Here is a 19,921-nt window from a genome sequence, read left to right on the forward strand (position 1 = left end):
GCCCTGCAACTCGGAATTTAAGTACAAAATAACAAAATAAGTCTTAAATTCGACAAAGAAGTTCCAATAGAAAAAGTTCAAATACCATGCTAATAGTTGGAAATATGTATAAAAAACATAGACACCAAATAAATCTACAACAATTGAACTAATTTTGAGGATAAATTGGTGTATTACCAAATAAAAAATAGGTTAGGTTACCAGTGGTAGATGTACTAGTGTAGATGTAGTGCTGAGCTAGTGCGATGCTAGCTACTCCTGTCATCATGTGATGCTTTTGCTAGGGGATTAGATTAGCTAGGCAGTCTAGAGGTGACACCCGTGCTGTTTCCATTATTTAACGTCACATCATCCATCCATCCATAATGACACTGAGAGGAGAGAGCACGCGAGCTAGAGTCAGAGACATAAAGTGTGGGTACTACTACTGGCACTGGACAGGTCTGGCGCACCGTGCACCCACTGTTTGGGACTTAACTGGCACCGGTCGCTTTTCATGTCAGGTCCTAAGCTCGCCGTACATGCAGGCGTGGCAGCCGGCAGAAGCGGGCGGGCGTACCCGGCTCTGCCGCGCCCTGATCTGTGGCGCGACAGGCCCTGTCACGTCATCGGTCAGCGCCCCCCGGTCTTCGCCACATCATCCTCCCCGCCGCGCCACCATGCATGACGCGACTGGCAATAGACGCGGCCCAAAGTGTTAGTTTTAGAAATAAAAACAAACAGATTTAAAATTAGTTTATAAAAAGTGTTAAAAATAAAAAAATTCTATGGTGGTAATGTTCTATGCAATTAGCTCTCCAATCCGAGTGGCCAGTGTTCGAACCTCCAATTGGCTGTTTTTTTGCCTGTATTTTCCTATACAGGTGGCTGGAGTGGGCTGGACGTGAGGGAGTTGGGCCGCGAGTGGGCTGGACACCTGGACGTGAGGAGCCCCGTGCGCAGGCTGGAGTGGGCCGGACATGACGAGTGGACAGCTAGTGGAACCGACAGTTAGGCCAAATTTGAATGGGCTGGACGAAAAAAAGAGCCTGAAATTTTGCCTCTTTGTTATTATTAATAGATATAGATTTAGAAACCACTCGTATACAAGCCACATTTGTTTAACACTCTCTGAAGGCCGGCGAATTTTAGGTTAAGGTGGGCTCCTATCGTATCCGTTTGGGTCCAGTCCAATTCCCTCCAGTCCGGTCCGGTCCAACGCCGCATGCACAACACCGAACCGCTAAACCCGCTCACGCACTCGCGCCCGCGTCCCGCCGGACTCCCCCGCCGCATCACTCACCGGCGGCGGTTTCTCCGTCCGCCGACCTGCCCCGCCATCCATGTGGAAGCGCCTCCTGGAGACCACAAAGCAGGCCGTCTCCTCCAAGCAGGCCATCCCCGCCGCAGCCGTCGCCCCCAAGCCCGCCACCACCGCCGCCGCCCCCTCGGCATCGAAGCGTGGCGCCCCGGTCGCTTGCGCCGAAGCTATCCACCCTGAAGAGTCCCTCCTACAGGCGCCGTGCCGCCGCCGGCCCAGAGACCGCCGTCACGAAGGCCTCCCTCCTGCGGCTCAAGCAGGCCGCGGCCTCGAAGAAGACCAACTTGCCGTCCTCCCTCCCCCTAGCTCACGCCCACGCCCTAGGTAATAAGCAGTGCGGGGAACTACCACCTCCGTCCTCTCCCTACCTCTCTTCTCATGCACAGTAGCTTCTAGCTTAATTCTCACCCTTCTCTCTTCTGCGCAGATGAGGATGACCCCCCTGAGGCTCTCACCAAGGCGCTCATGTCCGTCCTAGATGGTACCATTGTACTTTAATATGACCCTGAAACAATTTCACCTACAACTGTGCTTGTAATTGATATTATCCGTTCGATGCTCAGCACCCGACGAGGCGGAATGTGCGACCTCCCCAGAACGCCGGCGGGGACTCTGAAGATGATGGGAAGGTTGCCACGAGCAATAAGATATTGGACTTTGAGTGGTTCCAGACCCAACCATCGAGGGACCCGCTGATGCATTGGAGGAGGGAGGTGGCGAGGGAGAAGAAGAAACATTACATATTCAAGAATGTTGAGAGCCGCCGCTACACAAAGCTGATGCAGATGTGTGCTAATAAGCTTGGCACGGAGTCGACGATAGAGTTTTTTGGAAAGCTGGGGCGGGAAACAGGGGTCAAGGAGTTCAATTCGATGATTAAGCTTTGTCTAGACAAGGCAAAGGCTTGCAGGGATATTGACTCTGCTGTGGAGTATATCTATAGGGCATACCGCCTTTTTGAGACCATGAAAGATAAGGGGCTCACGATTGAGAAAGATATTTATGGCCCATTCCTCTTCTATCTTATCGATGTGGGGATGTTTGAGGAATTTGAGATGTTCAGTGCATTCTTTAAGGAAGCGAATCCGAAGTCCTTCTCTAGAATAGCTTATTATGAGATGTTGCTTTGCATTAGAGTTCAAGATGAAGAAAAAATTCAAGAACTTTGTCACTCTGTTGAAGAGTACAATGAGGAAGCTCACTATGACCTAGCAGGTAACAACCGAAAATCATTGCCAGATTCTTTTTTTTTCTCTTTCTCGTTCATTGTAATTTGGAAGTTTTGTTTCACATTGTATAATTTGATCAAGCTTGCATACTGACAGATGGTTCTCATAATAGTGCCCTATTGAATGCGTCTGTTTTGCAGAGAGTTACATGTTGGCCTTTGCTGAAAGCGGCAGAAAGGAAGATCTGGTTGGCTTGTTGGATTTGCTTGATCTATCTAAAGTTTCAGGCTCAAAGTACATATCTAATATATTCAAATCATTGGGTAGGCTAGAACTAGAGAACTATGCGGAGAAACTTCTTCAGGGGATGAGGTCAAAAGGTAATAAATTGTGTGCAAGTTCTCCATATTTAGTTCATATTTCTTTGTATGTCAATAAGATGGACATCAGTAATATTTTATTAGCAGAAAATCTTTTCACTGAAGTGGTATTTTTTTACCAGTAAATACTACTGCTTTTCTTTTCCTTCATCCCTTTTGTGGTTTACCTAAAGATTGTTTTGGTTTCTTGTTTCAGAATCTTCTATCTGTTAATTTATGGATTTGTTGTTGTAGGATGTGCTGATCACAACATTTCATCCTTGATTTTGGACTATACTGCAAATATACCGAACATAATGGTGAGGAATCTTTTATGATGATAATATTCATTGCTTCTAATACAAAAGGATCTTTAAATGCAATTCGTTGCATCGGAATGAACTACTAATTTGCTGTATCATCGTAATTTAGCAATAACTTTACAAAGTAAAAATGGTATTGATTTTACATTTTCGTTATACGCAAAAAGAAGCATGCTAGACTTTCAAATTTAAATCTCTTATCTGTGGAGTACATTGCATCGGGAGTAAATACTGAGTAGTAGTAGAAAACTAGAAATTGTTCAAAAGATTAGTCAAACCATTTTTTATTTAGATAGAAGGATGACATTTGTCATCGTGGTCCATGGATGGCTACCAGACCTTATATCGCTATCTTGTCAACTGACCATACGCTTTCTGGGTTCTTGAGGTATCCTTATTTTTTATCTTTGTGAAGCGATACACGTAATAAATTTTTTGTTATACTCCCTCCGTCCCTGAATAAATCAGTTAGTAGAGTTGCCTTAAGTCAAGCTTTTCTAACTTTGACTGAATCTATAGAAAAGAGCGCAAAGATTTATGAGACCAAATTAGTATCATTATATACACCATAAACTATATTTTCATAATGTGCTCATTTAGTGTCACAAGTATTTATATATTTTTTATATAAATTTGGTCAAACAAAAAAAAAGTTTGACTTAAGACAACTCTAGGAATTGATTTATTTAGAGACGGAGGGAGTACTATGTTATTAATTGTTTTTTTTTCATGGTTATTACATCAGAACTTCCTTGCAAAAAATATTTTCTTCCCCTCTTTCCTATTTTCCTCAATGGAAAGAAGAATCTGTCCATGTTTGAAGAAAATGTAGGAGGATTTCAAGTTAAGAAAAACCCTTGTATCTAAACTTTGTTTCTAGACCACCTTTTGGTAACGTGTCTTCTTTAAGGTTGAAGACATGCTAGTGGCATTTCATAAATGGCATGAGAAGTTTGAGGTAGCACCCTCTATTGCTGCATACGACAAGATCATCTCTATCTGTTGCAATTCATCAAAGGTAATGCTGCAAGTATTTACAGCTTTTTCGTCATCCGAGTTGAATGAATGATATGATATACTGTAACCTTATCTATCAATCTTTATCAAATAGCGGCAGTTGCTAAACTACTACTGCCATTTGTCCCCAGGCATACAAGCGTTGCTTCTATGTTAGTCATGTTCATTAATGCTTATATTAATATTACCATTCCATTTTTGCCTTCTGCTGGCTTGTGTATCACTGAAACAACTTTATGATTAGAAAATATGTTGCATGGTCAATACATGTTTCACCTATTATTTCATTTGTCCATCTGCCCTATGTTTTATTTTGTAAATTTATTTGAATTGGGTGTTAGAGCTGCCACCACCACACTGAAGGCAATGTTTCTTCTTGCTTATTTGAATATGGATGATTTTTGTTTGGTTGCTTGGAGCCTTGAATGATCTGGTTTTAGATACTGGGTGAGCTCAGAAAAGCACAAATGTGATACTGCTGTAGTGTTGTGTCACATCCATTTAGTTTAAGCGCATTCTTGGTATCAACTACCAATTTCAAATATCCTTCAAGTTTATTTTTTCCTTTTGTTGGCTCTCAAAAACATTTTCTTGCAATTGGCACCAGTTTTGCATCAGTTTGTCGCTGAACATTGTAGATTAGAATTTAAATTTATTTATCCCACCTCAAACCGATATCATATAGATACATGTGTGGGTATGCTAAATTTTGAAATAAGCTTAGCTTTGGTGCTGAGTGCATGAATTCATCTATACTTCCCAAAGCAATATTGTAACTAATTTAATATTTTTTTGCAGATTGGGTTAACTCTTGATGTAGCTGACCGCATGTGTAAATCCAGTTCCGCTGTGCCAATTGACTCATTTCACCCAATCATACATGCTTGTGAACAAAGATGTGAACTTCACATGGTAAGGGCATAAGCTTGGAGGTATACCAAGCAGGTTTCTGTTACTTGTCAAGCCACTTATCAGGATATGTTTTGGAGCCGTAGGTCAGAAAAACCTGTCATTTCGAGATGCACTGCTCTGTTGTAAATGATTGCATACACTAAGCATTTGTGAAGGTGTTTAAGAATATTTAAACAAGACACAACAAGCATAAGCACCTATTTGACCACAAGTTTTTCTAGTGTGAACTCAGCCTAACCAAGTCAAAACACAAGTACTGCTACATTTTCTCATGCTGTTTAAGCAGAAATTTGGTTGTTGGTAACACTATGCCACCTATCACAAGTTTATAGCAAACTGAAAGATATACATGTTAGGGAAAACCCGATTTGTATTCCAAGGCCCAATGTCCTAGGTATATACAATTATACATTTACAAGGGTATGAAAAGTGCCCTGTCGAAAGAGTTCAGGATGAACAACTATTGGAAATCTGGCACGTAGCAATTACATTTTTAAAAAAACATTCTTTTGTGTGATCAAATGATACATCTCATCATGAGCTATAATCAACATTTGCTCCTATTTTGCAGGCCCGCCCCATATATGATTTGATACGCCATCACAATTTGAAATTAAAAAGCGAAACATTCAGAAGCATGATAAGTTTATTTGTAAAATTGAAGGATGTAAGTCATGATACTGGACCCCTGTTATTTTTTGGCCTCATGTGAAGCTGTTGTTTATTGATCCTTGTTTCCAGTTTGAAGGTGCTTACAATATACTCACAGATGCTGAAGAATCTGGGGAGATATCAACCGTAAGCCTGTATAATGCTATAATGCTAGGATATTATAGGGAGGTAAATTCTTGGGTTCCCATTTCTTCCATTTTTTTATCCTGACGTTGCAAACAATAATGTATTTGTTCATAGTCTTGAATGTACAGTAGCCCTGAAATTGGCCATTGCCTGCGTATTTGTTCAGTTCTGCTGATATCCATGCTTAGTCAGTACAATGCATATAGATTATAGACCTATGAAATGACACATGGTTGCCTTGCTTGTTCTGTATTTCTCAAATCTGTAACCCAAACACAAGTGTATAAAGATTCCATTAGTCATGCACAGCATTTTGTTGATCCATATAAAAAGTACATCAAGTTGCAAATAGTTATAAGAATGATATTCTGAAACGACTTCTCTCTTTTTTTAACCTCTTTTGGCTCTTCTCTATAACCTTGAGCTTGTATTTGTGCAGAAAAACTACAATGGAGCACAAATGGTCATGTCTCAAATGCAGATTGCTGGAGTAAAACCAGATTCTGAGACATTCAGTTATTTGATAGCGAATTGTGAGTCTGAAGAGAACATTTCTAAGGTTTGCCACATACCAGACCATTTGTTATTGCCACTGTGTCTGTTTTATGGGGTGCGTGGAAAAGCGCATGTCTTGGTTCTGGACGACTGTCTTAGCAAAAAGGACTAAATCTAAGCTAAGTACTACCAGATCAATTCCTTCTGCTGATATCACCTAAGCATATCCCCAGTTAATCAGATTTTTTTTTGATTGGTGAAGTTTGTTTGATCTTGGATAAGTCTCCCTGCAGCACAACACATCTTCCACTAATATTACAATATTACCTATAGTTTCCTAGTGCAGTTCTTTTTTTTTTTGAATGAAAGGCAGGAGCTCTGCCGCTCAATTAAGAAGAACAGAAGTTAGTTCAGTACAAAGACATGACACCCTTGCACACCCACACAATAGCCGGGCCGCTAGCACTTAGCAATAAACACACAAACAGAGCCCACCATGTGTCATTGTTGTCAAGCTTTGACGCTTAAGCGGCAAAATAGCTTCGACTTCCCTTGACGGACCTTAGCCAAAGCCATCAAGACACTGCCACCTGCACACAACTGGCACCACCAACATACCTAGAAAGAGACTACCACACGTCATCGTTGCTGGGTTTCGTTACGCTCCCAATGAAGCAGCTCTGACTCCACTGCAGCAGGCTCAACCCAGGAAAGTCAGCAGCCCGCCGAGAGCAAGAAACAACACCAAGGAGGCGTAGGCCTCGCCAATGCCATGACAGGTTGAGAGGAATCACACCAACGGGGTCGGCCAATGGTCACCGTGAAGCAAGAGGCAGCAGCACAAATGTAGAGGCCTCGTCGAACCCAAAGAGTTGCAGCCGCAAGCCAAGGCTGATCTCCAAGAGCGACGTTTCCAAGGAGGGAATGGCACCAAACACGCCGTCGTCATTCATCCACAAAGTGAGCAGGGTTTTCACCTGGAGAAGCCTGAGGAAAAGGAGTCCCCTCAATGATGCTCTCATCAGACCGAAGTCACAGCCTTTGTTGGTATCGACAAAGCGCTGGTCAAGGCTTTCACCCGAAGCATACCCACCCTCATAGTGCAGAGGCTACACAACTGCCCCCTCCACAGCCTCATGTTACAGCAGTCACTGGCTTCTGTGGCCTCAGTGCAGCCACTATCCACACTACTGTCCTGCCGTGTATACCCTGCAGGCTGCAGCCACCGCCGGGACACACGGCCTCAGGTCCCCTGACAGAGTTCTGGACCGTGGGGATCCTGATCCGACAATGGCTGCACTGGGTGAGGTCATGAGTGTTAAGTATGTCAAGATTCATAACAATGAGGTTCCAGCAGACCACCGCTGTCGGCCTGGATGCGCACGGCAGACAACAAAACTAGGAGGTAAACGAAGAAGAAAGGAGGAAAACGCCTCACCACTGTCGTCCTTGCAGCAGCATGGACCTCCGGGGTGGCAGAGGGGAGTTTGGGCGGCGGCGGGTTCATGAGGGTGAGACGAGATGTTTGTAACTGCACCCCCATTGTAGTTTGACTGGAAATAGTGCCAAACTCTTTTTGTAAATTCCTTTCTATTTATTGTTTTCTAATGTGATTACTGCTCAATATTAAAAATTTTACAGTACCGTGACCAATTACGGCAAGATTTAATTCCAATGACCAGACATATATATGTGGCACTCATTGTTGCATATGCAAGACTTGGGAATTTTGATATGGCCAAGCAGGTAAATGGTGTTTACTGATGGGAATGTTCTTTAAATTCAGCTGCTTTCGTGCTTCAGTTCTCTGTTCTCTCGCATTTCCTCAGTATCATGGAATGAGGGCTATGCTATTCTTTGTTACATTGGCTATGTTAAACCGTTGCCTCCTTAGGTTCTACTGGATAAGGAAATACCACGTAAATTCCTCAGTGACATCAAGAGCGCACTTGTAGGAGCGCTGGCATCAAATGGGCAAGTGTTGGATGCACTTCGCTTGCATGATGAGATAAAGCAATCCGGAGGCTCTCTAGAGCCAAAGGCTACCATTGCCTTGATTGTGAGTAAATCCGCGAACCATCTTTCCCGTTGGAATGAGAAAATCTGCATAGTAGTTTATAATTATTTGCTGTCTCCATTTCTTATAGAATTGTATTTTCTTCTTCAGGAGCATATTCGAACAGAAGGTGAACTGGATAGAATGCATCAACTTCTGGATGGGCTGAATGACTCAAACAGCTGGTTTGAGGGGTGTGGCAGAGTACTTTTATACTGTGTTCATCACAACTATCCTGAGTATGATTGCCAATTTTTATGCAGTTGCCTTTCTACACTATTTAGTCAAACCCTCAAACTTGCCACGATGTGTTTATTTGCTGTCTTTTCTTTTCCTTTCTTTTTTTGGCCAGTGTTGCAATTGATCTACTTAAGCAGCTCAAGGAGAAAGATGAAATGAGTACATATATGGTTGTTGATCAGGTATTCTTTTTTGACAATGATCTTGTTGGGCATCAGGATACCTAATGGCCTTCCTATTTCTGCAGTTTGATCAAAATCACCTGCGTACTTTATCTTAACACATACACCTGATCTCATGGAAGTGTGCAATTTGTACCTTTAGTTTGTTGCAGAGTTATTGTGTAGTATATAATGATTGAGGATATCCATAAACAAATTTGCATACGCAATAATTCACTTGTTTGCATTGATCTGTATCTTATTTTGCCTAATTCACACTTAATAGATCTCGAGATCAACAAAAGATCTCATGTTGTTTAATTGATCAGTATTGAACTATGTTCTGTACTTTTTGAATTGCTCATCATTTTATTTTCATTGTGTTGAAAGTACATTCCCTTCTGTGTTCCCCATTCTATTTGGTATATGTTTGTTTACAATGGAATATGCTGCAGTTTTACCCTTTTTTTGTTTGGTGAGCATTTCATGACTGTTTGATGTGTTATCTCTTGTTTATTGTTCTGTTAGTTTGGAGAAGTGATTCCATTTGAATTGCGTTGACACTATGAGTGATACTCATTTTTTATGTTTTAGTGAACAATCTAATTGTGCTACTGTGTTTGTTGGTAATGCAGATCCCTCTGAATTATTTCCTAAAGGGTGTATTAAACGTTCCGAAATATATTCCCTTCTTTTGGTTTATAATTGTAGCTTCGCTTACTTGATTGAACATTTTTTAAGGTTTTTTGCCAAATATGGGACATGGAGATCACAAATTTGGATATTGGAATGGTGTTTCTTGATGCTGTCAAAGAGCTTGGACTTAATGTTTCTCGGACAAGCCTTGATTTTCTTCTCAGCGCATCTGTAAAAGCAAAGAATTTGCGACGTGCCCAACAGATCTGGTCAGAATATGAATCTGCTGGTCTTCCACACAATGTGCTGACTTCCTTGAGGTTTAATTCTTTTACATGAGCCAAGAATTATTAAAGCATTTTCTGCATAATGGTACATTTATGGATTGATTTTTATCGTGGAGCCATGTAAGATTTCGCTTTATGTGATATTTATTACATTTATGCTCTTCAGGATGTATCAAGCTTTTCTTTCATCCGGGGGATGTAAGGCAGCTAAGAAGTTGCTGAAAACGATACCAAAGGAAGATGACCATGTGCGCTACATAATAGATGCTTGTCATACGACATACTACAGTGAGGACTCCAAGCCTTCTGCTACAGTTAGGTTAAGTTCCAAAAAAAGAGCTAGGTCAAAACAAAAGGCTACAAATAAGGGATAAGAGGTCTATTTACCTTTTACCACTTCTGTTACAGTGAAGTACTGAAAATGAGATGAAATCAATTCTTTTGTTCTGGGAAATCTGCTCTTGTTATCTCCCATTGCTTTGGACCCTAGAGACTAGGGTGATCATTGCTAGCATTGGACCATATCTTAAGCAATTGGTGGAGCAATGGAGATTTTCTGATTGTATTTGTGTGCATATCATGGCCAATATGAAGCCTTCAGATAGGCTAAAGGACAAGAGACTTTTAAATTGTAGTCAGACAGACAAAGACTGCCCTTCATAACCGGCTTCTCTTAACAAGTCCTTTCATTAGTCGCTCAAAATTATTTGCACCGTGTGAAGTTGCTACATATATTACTGTTTCTAGCTTGAAACAAGCAATCATACATCCAAGGGATTGCAAAAGATCATGAGACAACTAGCCATATTTGAGGCCCCTTTGGTGTGACCACAGGCCACCATTCCTGGCAGACCCACTTGGCTTAATGGCCTTAGCCTTCTCATAGTGCTGTCCATGTGACCACAGGAGTTTGGTCACGGTGAAACAAGGTAGCATTGCCCCACAAGGCCCCTGTGCATCACCTACCAGGAAAAAGATCTGCTGATCAGTTCTATTTCCGGGAGCGGTGAATTAGTCGGAGGAAGGATGATTTGTTGATATCATTGCATGCAACTGGAAGACAGTATGTGGCTGCAAATGAGATGCATGTACATTGCATCATGGCTGCCTGCCTGGTGTCCAGTTCCTGTCACCAATGGGGTTGGACACTAACATTACCTTAAAACGTGCATATATATCTGGATAGTGCAAACTTAAAGAGGAAGAAAACAACATTGCATTTCCCGTCCTCCTTTTTCTGCTGTTTCTTTTCATACCATGTTGGTACCTTGTATGATTCTGATAGAGACCTCACATAGCAATGTTTAAGAGAATTGTGCACTGGCCCTGGAGCCAGCTAAGAAAGGAACACTCACACTTGCACTCTAGATATAAGGTGAATGGTCCAAACAAATTCAGGGTCTGTGATGATATGCTCTATGGATGGTGCACACATACAATGTGTCGTGTGTGTACTTGAAGATACGAATTGAAAAGATATGCAGGTTCAGATATGCCGAGAAGAAGCGGCTCGCTCGTTCGTGTTCCCAGATGAAAGAATCGGGAACCAGCAGGCTTCAGATGCACGACGGTTTGGCATATACCCTAGCAATTTGTATTCCTGGTCTCCATCACAAAGGTTTATTATTTTATTTGCTCTGCACCCCTTTATTTCCTTTACAGAAATGCTTGCACTTTGAAATAATGTTTTGGACCAGTGAGTGATGGATTGGATATGTATATATCATGTGCGGTATCCATGGAACAGAGCAGGTTGGAACTAGTTAGGCCGTCGTGTCAATCCTGCTCTGATGTTCAGTTCAATATATACATCCAAAACTTTAGCCTCGTAACGGAGTTACGTCCCTGTTCTTTTCTTTTGTTTTGGTTCTTTTTGTGTGATGAAACAACTTTAATCATACTCAACGATGTGCAAATTAAAGTACTTTACATGCGACACGGACGTGCTTAGAGTCTTACATTCAAACTAACCTAGGATAATGGTTTGCAGCTTCTCTGATTGATGTGAAGTACAGTACTTTTTATGTGTTGAGGCTGGATATTTAAAATGACCAAACTGGCAAAAGTGCTCGCTTGTTACAATGGGAGAAAACACGCATACATAGTGTTGTGTTTTGGAGATCTTGTTGATGTCGTCCAAAACAACTTATTTCCGATATGTATGCTGACGCCGAAGGTGAGGGTGAGAGAAAACCGCTTTGGTTGTACGGTGGTCTGGTATGTGTTAGGTGCGAAACCAGCACCCAGGATTGTAGAGAAGCACATATGCATGCATGGATAGATGGATGTGCATGCGTGCACACCACCAGCAGGCACCGCAAGTGTGCTGTGTGCATGAGCCGCAGCAGCTTGCTTGCCCACTAACCTGTAGACATGCAGCGTGCATTGCCAACACGGCGATATCGATCGATAAACGATAGTGCCAAGGCACTCCACGCTCCCAAACTAAAGGTGCACAAACACCTTTCCTTCTTTCTTTCTCACGCCCCTCTTGAATCTTTGGGAGGAGATTCCACTTTTGCCATGTGGTTGGTTGGGGTCGTACCCCCACAAACCATGCATGACCCCACCCCCATAGGCTGCTATGCCATACATATGCATGCATGGATGGATGTACGCATTCTCCATGACTATGATGCAGCAGCCAATGCAAGTTGGTGACAAGCTAAGAGATGTGGGGGGTCTGTATTGAAAGTAGCTCTCGGCACACATTCTCACTCATCATCTCCTTTTGACCCCTCTTGTTGGGAACTCAAATAAAAAGACAATTGATATCTTCAGGCATGTGTTCTTTTTTTTTTTTTGGTTCTCTCGTTCTTGCAAGGCCTCTCATGCACGCTTTGAAAACCTTACATTTTGCAGAGCATCATGCATAGATTGTTAGTTCATATATAGCAGATGTGTAGGTTAGTTCTCTGTCGGTGTCGTTTACCTAAGGAAGTCTATTTTTGACAATTGAACTAATCTTAGATCGACCATCCAAAATTGTTCACATTTATTTAGCCATCTATGTTGCTTTGATTGATGGTGGTTTTGGATGACATGAACAAGAACAACACATGCATGGTAGCCTCGCCTAACCTTACAAGCTCAGGAGAGCGAAACTTGGGGGATACTTAGGGCGATGTTTGGATCTTTGGTTGGCGCTTGCCGTGCCTAGCCGAGCAAGAAATCAAGGATGTGCTGCTGTCAGGATCCTCAACTAGGTTGTCTTGGGGTTTGTGTTTTTCAGGATTCTCCTTGCTCACTCGAGCGAAGCAATTTGGCTCACCACCCCTAGCAAGGTTTGCCTCGCCTAGCAAGGCAAGGCCAGCAAAGCTAGCTCAGGAACCAAGCGTGTCCTTAGATCGTTTGCCTGTTACTGTTTTGCCTTGCCAAGCTAGAATTAAACTAGAGTGAGACATGTGTTTGGTTGGTGGGCGATACCATCTCGTATTCTGTGTGGGCAAGGTTTTTCCTTGCTTTCATGCGTGAGCCAATTTGGTTTGCTCAGGCGGGAAAGGTTAGCCTTGCCAGGTCGAGCGAGGCGAGGCAAGTCGACGAAGGAACCAAGCATGCCCTTGCTCGCACCTTCCAGCGAAATCTAAAATACCTTTGCTCGGGAATCAAACACCAAACATCCCCCCCTACTATACGCGAACTTCTTGTTGGGCAAGGCAACACATATCCGACAAGGGAACCAAACACGCCCTAAGGAGCAGGTATAGCTTAGCACAGCTCATTTGCAAGTGTAGTAGATAGGCAGGACCATGCATGCATGCATGCATACTAGTAGTGCTGTTGCATGCTTAGTGCTTGCTCAAACAAAGGGCGGTAGATGGGAGATATCATGCATGGAGTTGTCATGTCCGAGATCCCTCAGCTGCAGCACCACCGTACCCAAACCTCCACTCGATCCAGCGACCAGCCACAGGAGAGGCACGCACATTGCAGCAGATAGCATATGCATGCATGCAACCATAAAAACGTTGTAAGCTTTATTCTCTCATTTATGATCCTGTTGAAAAATATAGATTTTTCGGGTTCTTCCATAGGGTGTGCTCGACAGAACTGCCTGATATAGCCCACTTTCGGGGTGTTTAGTGTCTAATAGAAGACAAACGCCTCCGTAAGTGTGTTATTTCGGACGATTCTGCCACATATAAGTACTGAGATCATGGCATCTCATATTTGAACATTTCTAATCTTTGTTGTGTGAATGGTGCAGCCAGAGCATCATGTGCCACTGAATTGCATTTATAATCTATCCTTAGGACAGAAGGGCTTGTATATTTGACTCTTTGCGGGATACAAACAAAGCAGAGTACAAGTAATTTGAAAGTTGTTTGAGATAGTAAGTGACGGAACTTATTCATTTACAGTTAACATACTTGTTGAAAATGTCGTTGACACTAGTGTTTTTTCGTATAGCACTTATAAGAAGTACGTGCAAGATCCCGACTGCTATGATCGGAGATCTGAGAAGAAGAAGATCAAGTATGGCACGAAACTGAAACTCAGGTGTGATTTCCCGGTAAGTACCAATACTACTACTACTCTACTACTACTGCTGCTCTTCTCCTAATACTACACCTACTACTCTACTCTGCTCTAGTACTCCTTCTACTAGTACTACTACTCTACTCACGACTACTAGTTCTACTACTCCTATTGATTGTATATTATATATGCTCTAATGATTGTGTATTATACATCGTGCAGTGCGCTAAACAACCCTATAGCTTAGTTTTACGTGGATTCTACATTTGTGAGTACCTGAGGACGTGCAGTGCGCTAAACAACCCTATAGCTTAGTTTTATGTGGATTCTAGGCAGCTCAAGAAAGCACAAGGATGGTGGAAAAGGGAGAAGGTCGACCAAGACTTCAGACAAATAGTAGCAGACATATGTAAGTTTGTCATAGAGAGCGCGCATGAAGGGAATACGTTCTTCAACCGGGAAAGCGAGTTAGCGCGGGATCCGAAGTTCGATAGGATCAGAAACTAGAGCACCAAGTTACGAATCTCGGATTATATTCTGCCGGACCTCTTTTCCAGTCAAAATGATATGTATGAATGACCTTAGTTGCTGATGTACGTATGATTTATGTTTATGATGAAACAATGATGAAGACTTCACTGATGTAATAATAACTTAATGTCGGTTTCGTACAACGAGAATGAATGTAATATATGTTTGTCATCTATTTTCTGCTTTATATGTGTTTTCATTAGTGAAATCTTAAATTCAAATTTGGAAAAGCATTTTTTTTAAAATATGGAAATCATTAACCGAGGCAGGCAAGTAATAAAAACCGCCTCGGTTAAAATCTTAACCGAGGCGGGCGTCTTTATTCAACCGTCTCGGTTAAAATCTTAAGCGAGGCGGGCTCTTTACGACAACCACCTCGGTTAATATGTATTAACCGTGACGGTTAGCTTATGATGCCCGCCTCGGTTAATATATGGCCAACCGCCTCGGTTAAGGCCACGATTAACCGTGACCTTTGTACCGAGGCGGTTGGCTTGCCGGCCCTCGGTTAAAGTTCGTGTAGTAGTGAAGGAGCGGGGAGTCGCGGCCGCTGGGGAAGTCGCGGCCGCCGGAGGATGTCGGGGGGCGCTGAAGGAGACGCGGCCGCGCGGAGGATGTCGCGGGGGCTGAAGGAGACGCGGCCACCGGAGGATTTCTCTGAATCTTGATTTGCGTTCCCTATTGTTGGAGAAGGCTAAGTTTTAGGTGGTGACCTTTTTCCGGTTGGTGACCCAAACCATGGTATGGGCGTCGTGTTTAGGTTCTCATTGTTGGAGACAGTCTATAAGGAGTTATTCCATGTTAACCCATTTGGCAAAAAAAACTTTCAAACAGTTTTGAAGCTACTGAACAAGTGTGCCCAAATAGGTCTTAGTGCGACAAATAATACAAATCACTATAATAATTAGGGGCATCTAGGTCAATTATCTTGAACACTAATTTGTCTTCGAGATATTAGAGTGACATGTTTTTTAGACAGAGTAGTCTCTGGTTGTAGCTCCTCATTGTTAGCATTAGAGCAATCCGAATTATGAAACTATAGGACAGTAGCCATAATAAACAGTACATGTGGAAACCATATTCTTAATAGATAGTTTCTCCAATTTAAATTTTCATCCAATCATTTATCATCTCTCCTATTATCTACATATCGCAACTCTTACTATCTACGTTCTGGTAAATATAGTTTCTTGTACAAGAAACCATTTTTTCAATCTATTCTCCTTAATTTTGAATAACGCATCAATGTTTTGCTTATCTGTTATCCTACCATGAAAATTATTCATTGGGCCTGTCCTTAAATCCAGCACCACGACAAATGTATCGGTTTCATGATTTCATCCATTTTATCCTGCTAGGAGCAGGAGAGACAGGTTAGGACGAAAATATCCAGAAAACTAACGAGTGTTGTACTCCCTCCGTCCCAGAATATATGTCGTTCTCGCTTTCCGAGAAACAACTTTAACAAAAATATATATGTAAAAAATATTATTATTTATGGTACATAATTAGTATCATCGGAAAGATCTTTGAATCTAGTTTTTTAATAAATTTATTTGGAGATACAAATGTTGCCAGTATTTTCTACAAATCGAGTCAAACTTGTGGCACGAAAACCGAAAACGACAATTAAATCGGGACAGAGGGAGCAGATGGCAAGGGGAACATATAGTAGTACGTCAGTACAAAGAGCAATGGACATTATTACCTTGGTCCCCCAGAAAAAAAAGTAATTTAAAAGTAATTTAAGTTTGGATGAGTCAAAATTTCTTAGCTTTGGTTAAGTTTTATACTCGCCCTCAATTTAATTATAAGATGTTTTGACCTTTTTAGATACATAACTTTTGTATACAATATTAGATATACAGTAAAAGCAATATATCTAGAAAGACAACAAACTTCTTATAGTTTGAAATGAAGGGATTAGAAAATTGTTAAAATTTGTGGCTCTAAATACTCATACTAGCTAGGAAAGTATATTTGGTAATGAAGTTAATATATAACTATTTGGTATCATAAATAACCATTAGTTGTTTTATATATTTGTTTAAATTTTACTCCGTACGTCTGTGCATGGACATGTTAGAAAGTCTACTACTCGTAGAATCGTATTTTTTAACAGTATATCCGAAAGGCACGGTCTGCAGAGATTCCATGTACAGTAGCACCGTCCATCAGCAATCGATCTGTTTCCTGTCAGAGAGATCGCACACCGGTGGCTCGATCGGCCAGCCGGCTTCTGGGCGGGGGTTGCAAGGCGCATGCATGTATGCAAAGCCAAGAAAACTCATGGACCAAATTAACCAATCTCACCATCGACCACCATTTGCATTGCGAGCTACTAGCTCCTACAGCTACTCCACTTGCAGAGTTGCATATTGCATATATATGCAGCTGCGCTGGTAATGACCTCGCAGTGGAACATTCGAGAAACATATACACTATTATGGGTTTGTTTGGTTGGTAGGAGTGGGAGTGTGGGACAAGTGTCCTTGTCCTACACCAATGAGTTTAATGCTATGGAGGAGTGTTTGGCTTAGTACACCGATATAACTTATATGAGCGGATACTAAGCTCCCTTTAGCACGGCTCATCAAACGGTTTCATCGGTGAAGTCCAAAGCCGGTGAAGCCAGAAAAAAGTGGTTTTTCCCGGCTTCTAGTTCATTTTAACCACGGCTTACAAACACGGCTTTCACGCTACAGTGCCTCGATTTTGCGCAAAATAGATGAAGCCGAAGCCGGCATAAGCCTTGCCAAAGAGGCCCCCAAAATACCCTTGAGACGTCCAATTAAGATTGTGTTTGGTAGCCCCAACACCAACGCTCTTGTATCCGCGCCTGGTAAAATGTGAAAGAAGGGTCATTAGATGGATACATTACTGCATTGTTGCGCGCTCAAATCGTTGTATCTACCAGGCCAGACTGAGTTGATACAAACTACAGGACACCTCTAAATTATAGAAATTCATAAAATTTAGGCGAAATTTCTCCGAATTTTCAAACACTGGGCACTTGGTCCCTTAGACTAACTCCTTGCTGAATCTACAGAAACCACGTAGGGAGTAAGACACGCTCAGTTATCAAGATCAGAAGAGAAACAGATATAAAATGGCTAATTAAGCTCACAAAAGCATGCAAGACAGCTGAGACAATATTGTTCCAAGTTCTTGTCTCTGGCTCCTACTCCTAGTCATTCTCACCAGTATATAATGAACAACTGCACTACCCAAACTTTAGTACGGCGATGCTCACGCCCATCTCCAAGCTTCTTTTTTATCAAATGAAATGCTTTACTCCTACATTTTAGAGGGAAAAAAAGGCTAGCTCTCATCGCACGCTCGTGCCGGATCTATCCCCAGTCTGCTGCTGCATGCAAATGCAATGCCGTCGCTTGTCCTGTACCTGCATGAAGGACACGCATGTGCGTGCATGAGCAGCTACGAGTAGCTAGCTAGCTGTAGCCTGTAGCTGCAGGCATGTCGGCGCGGAAGAAGCCAAGGAGCCGATGAACACGCCCGGCCGCGCGCATGACGCAAGCACCCCCATCGGCTCTCGGCGCCTCTCGCCCTCTCTCGACGCATCGATCCATCCATGCATCGATCTTCCCGATGCAAAAGTACGTGAGTCTGTTGTGATCATTATTTTGCCTATCTTTTTCATTATTTTGTTGTCGCAGAATAATGAGTTTCCAAAATGTCTGCTCGCTTGGAATTACATTGGACACCACTCAGTTGATTTGTTGTGTCTATTAGCATGGCTTACAAAATATGCTGTTCAGTTGTTTCTGTGCAGATTATTATTTTGTTTTTTTTTGGGTACTTTTGCAGGTTGGTTGAATAAGCCAAAATATTGTTCCGACTGGTTCGTTGTGAGAGAAAATACTGTTCTGGTTGAAAGGCAATGTTCATGTGAACAGTGCTGCGTGATGTGGCTAGCCAGCCCAGCCAGCCGAACGAGCTCTTAGTTTATCTCATTACGTCTTGAAATTCTTTAAAATGCAAAAAATATTACTCGATATATACTGATCACTAACTATTCACGTTATTAATGTGGTGAAACATATTTTCAACCTCTAAGTTGCACGTTTAATTCGATTTGAACACTGGACAACGAAATGGGTAATAGACACCATCTAACGTTCAAAACTAGACAAATTTAGTCTTCTACTAGTTGGGTTCAAAGATGATTCTCTAAAAATGGAAAACTGGTTTGATCTCTAAAAATTTGTAAATAATTTGTTTAAATTAGAAAATATGATTTAGAATTATTTTGTTTTTATTTGTTTTAAAGGATATTGAACACGAGTATGGGCAATAAATAAAGCAATAGGTATATAAAAAATCAGTTGCAAGTAACTATATACATATCATAAAATATGTAGATAACATTTTTACTTGCTTCATATTTTTCTATTTTAAATAAATTATTATGAATTTTAGATAATAAATGAGATCTTGATTATTTTTATGAAATAGTATATAGAAAACCGTCTTTGATACCGACAAGAAGACCAAATTTATCCTGTTTGGACAGTTAGAGAGTGTCTATATATTATTTGGTTTCATAGCTCAAGGTTAAAATCGACTATACCACATAAGTTGGAGGTTGAAAATTTATATTACCCAAAACTACCAACATTTATGTTAGGTTCGTTATGTAAACATAATTTTTGTAGTATGTATATTTTGTGTTATAAATGTTTCTAATATTAGTCCTAATTTTAAAAAATTAACTAAGGTTAGAGTTAGAAGCATATATATCTTGTACTTTTAAGAGTGAACTAATTTAATTTTGACTATTTTTTAAAATCACATATCAACATTTTTATATTCCAAATAGGTTTCGTATTAAAATATATGATGTGGTTAATTTAATAATACTTCCTTGATATATAAATATTAGTATTAGTATGTTTTATATATACTACCTCTTTCTTTTTATACAGCGCACACTCATATTAAGAGTCAAACTTTGAAATATTTGATCAATTATTTGACTAGCAATTTTTACTTATTATAACACAAACTTGATATGGTTAGATTTGTTGTTAATCAATTATCCAATTATCATAAATTTATAAGTGTAAATAATATAAATAAAATAAATATATGGTCAACGTGTATAATTTAGTGACGAGCTTGATTGGATCCGGTGACT

General features: G+C 41.2%; 1 pseudogene; it reads left to right on the forward strand.

Moving 5' to 3' along the window:
- Positions 1–1,205: 1,205 nt before the first annotated feature.
- LOC136534500 (pentatricopeptide repeat-containing protein At4g04790, mitochondrial-like) lies at positions 1,206–11,378 on the forward strand (annotated as a pseudogene).
- The last annotated feature ends 8,543 nt before the right edge of the window (positions 11,379–19,921 follow it).

This window comes from Miscanthus floridulus, unplaced genomic scaffold (assembly GCF_019320115.1).
Source record: "Miscanthus floridulus cultivar M001 unplaced genomic scaffold, ASM1932011v1 os_2002_1_2, whole genome shotgun sequence".
In the NCBI taxonomy this organism is placed as follows: Eukaryota; Viridiplantae; Streptophyta; class Magnoliopsida; order Poales; family Poaceae; genus Miscanthus; species Miscanthus floridulus.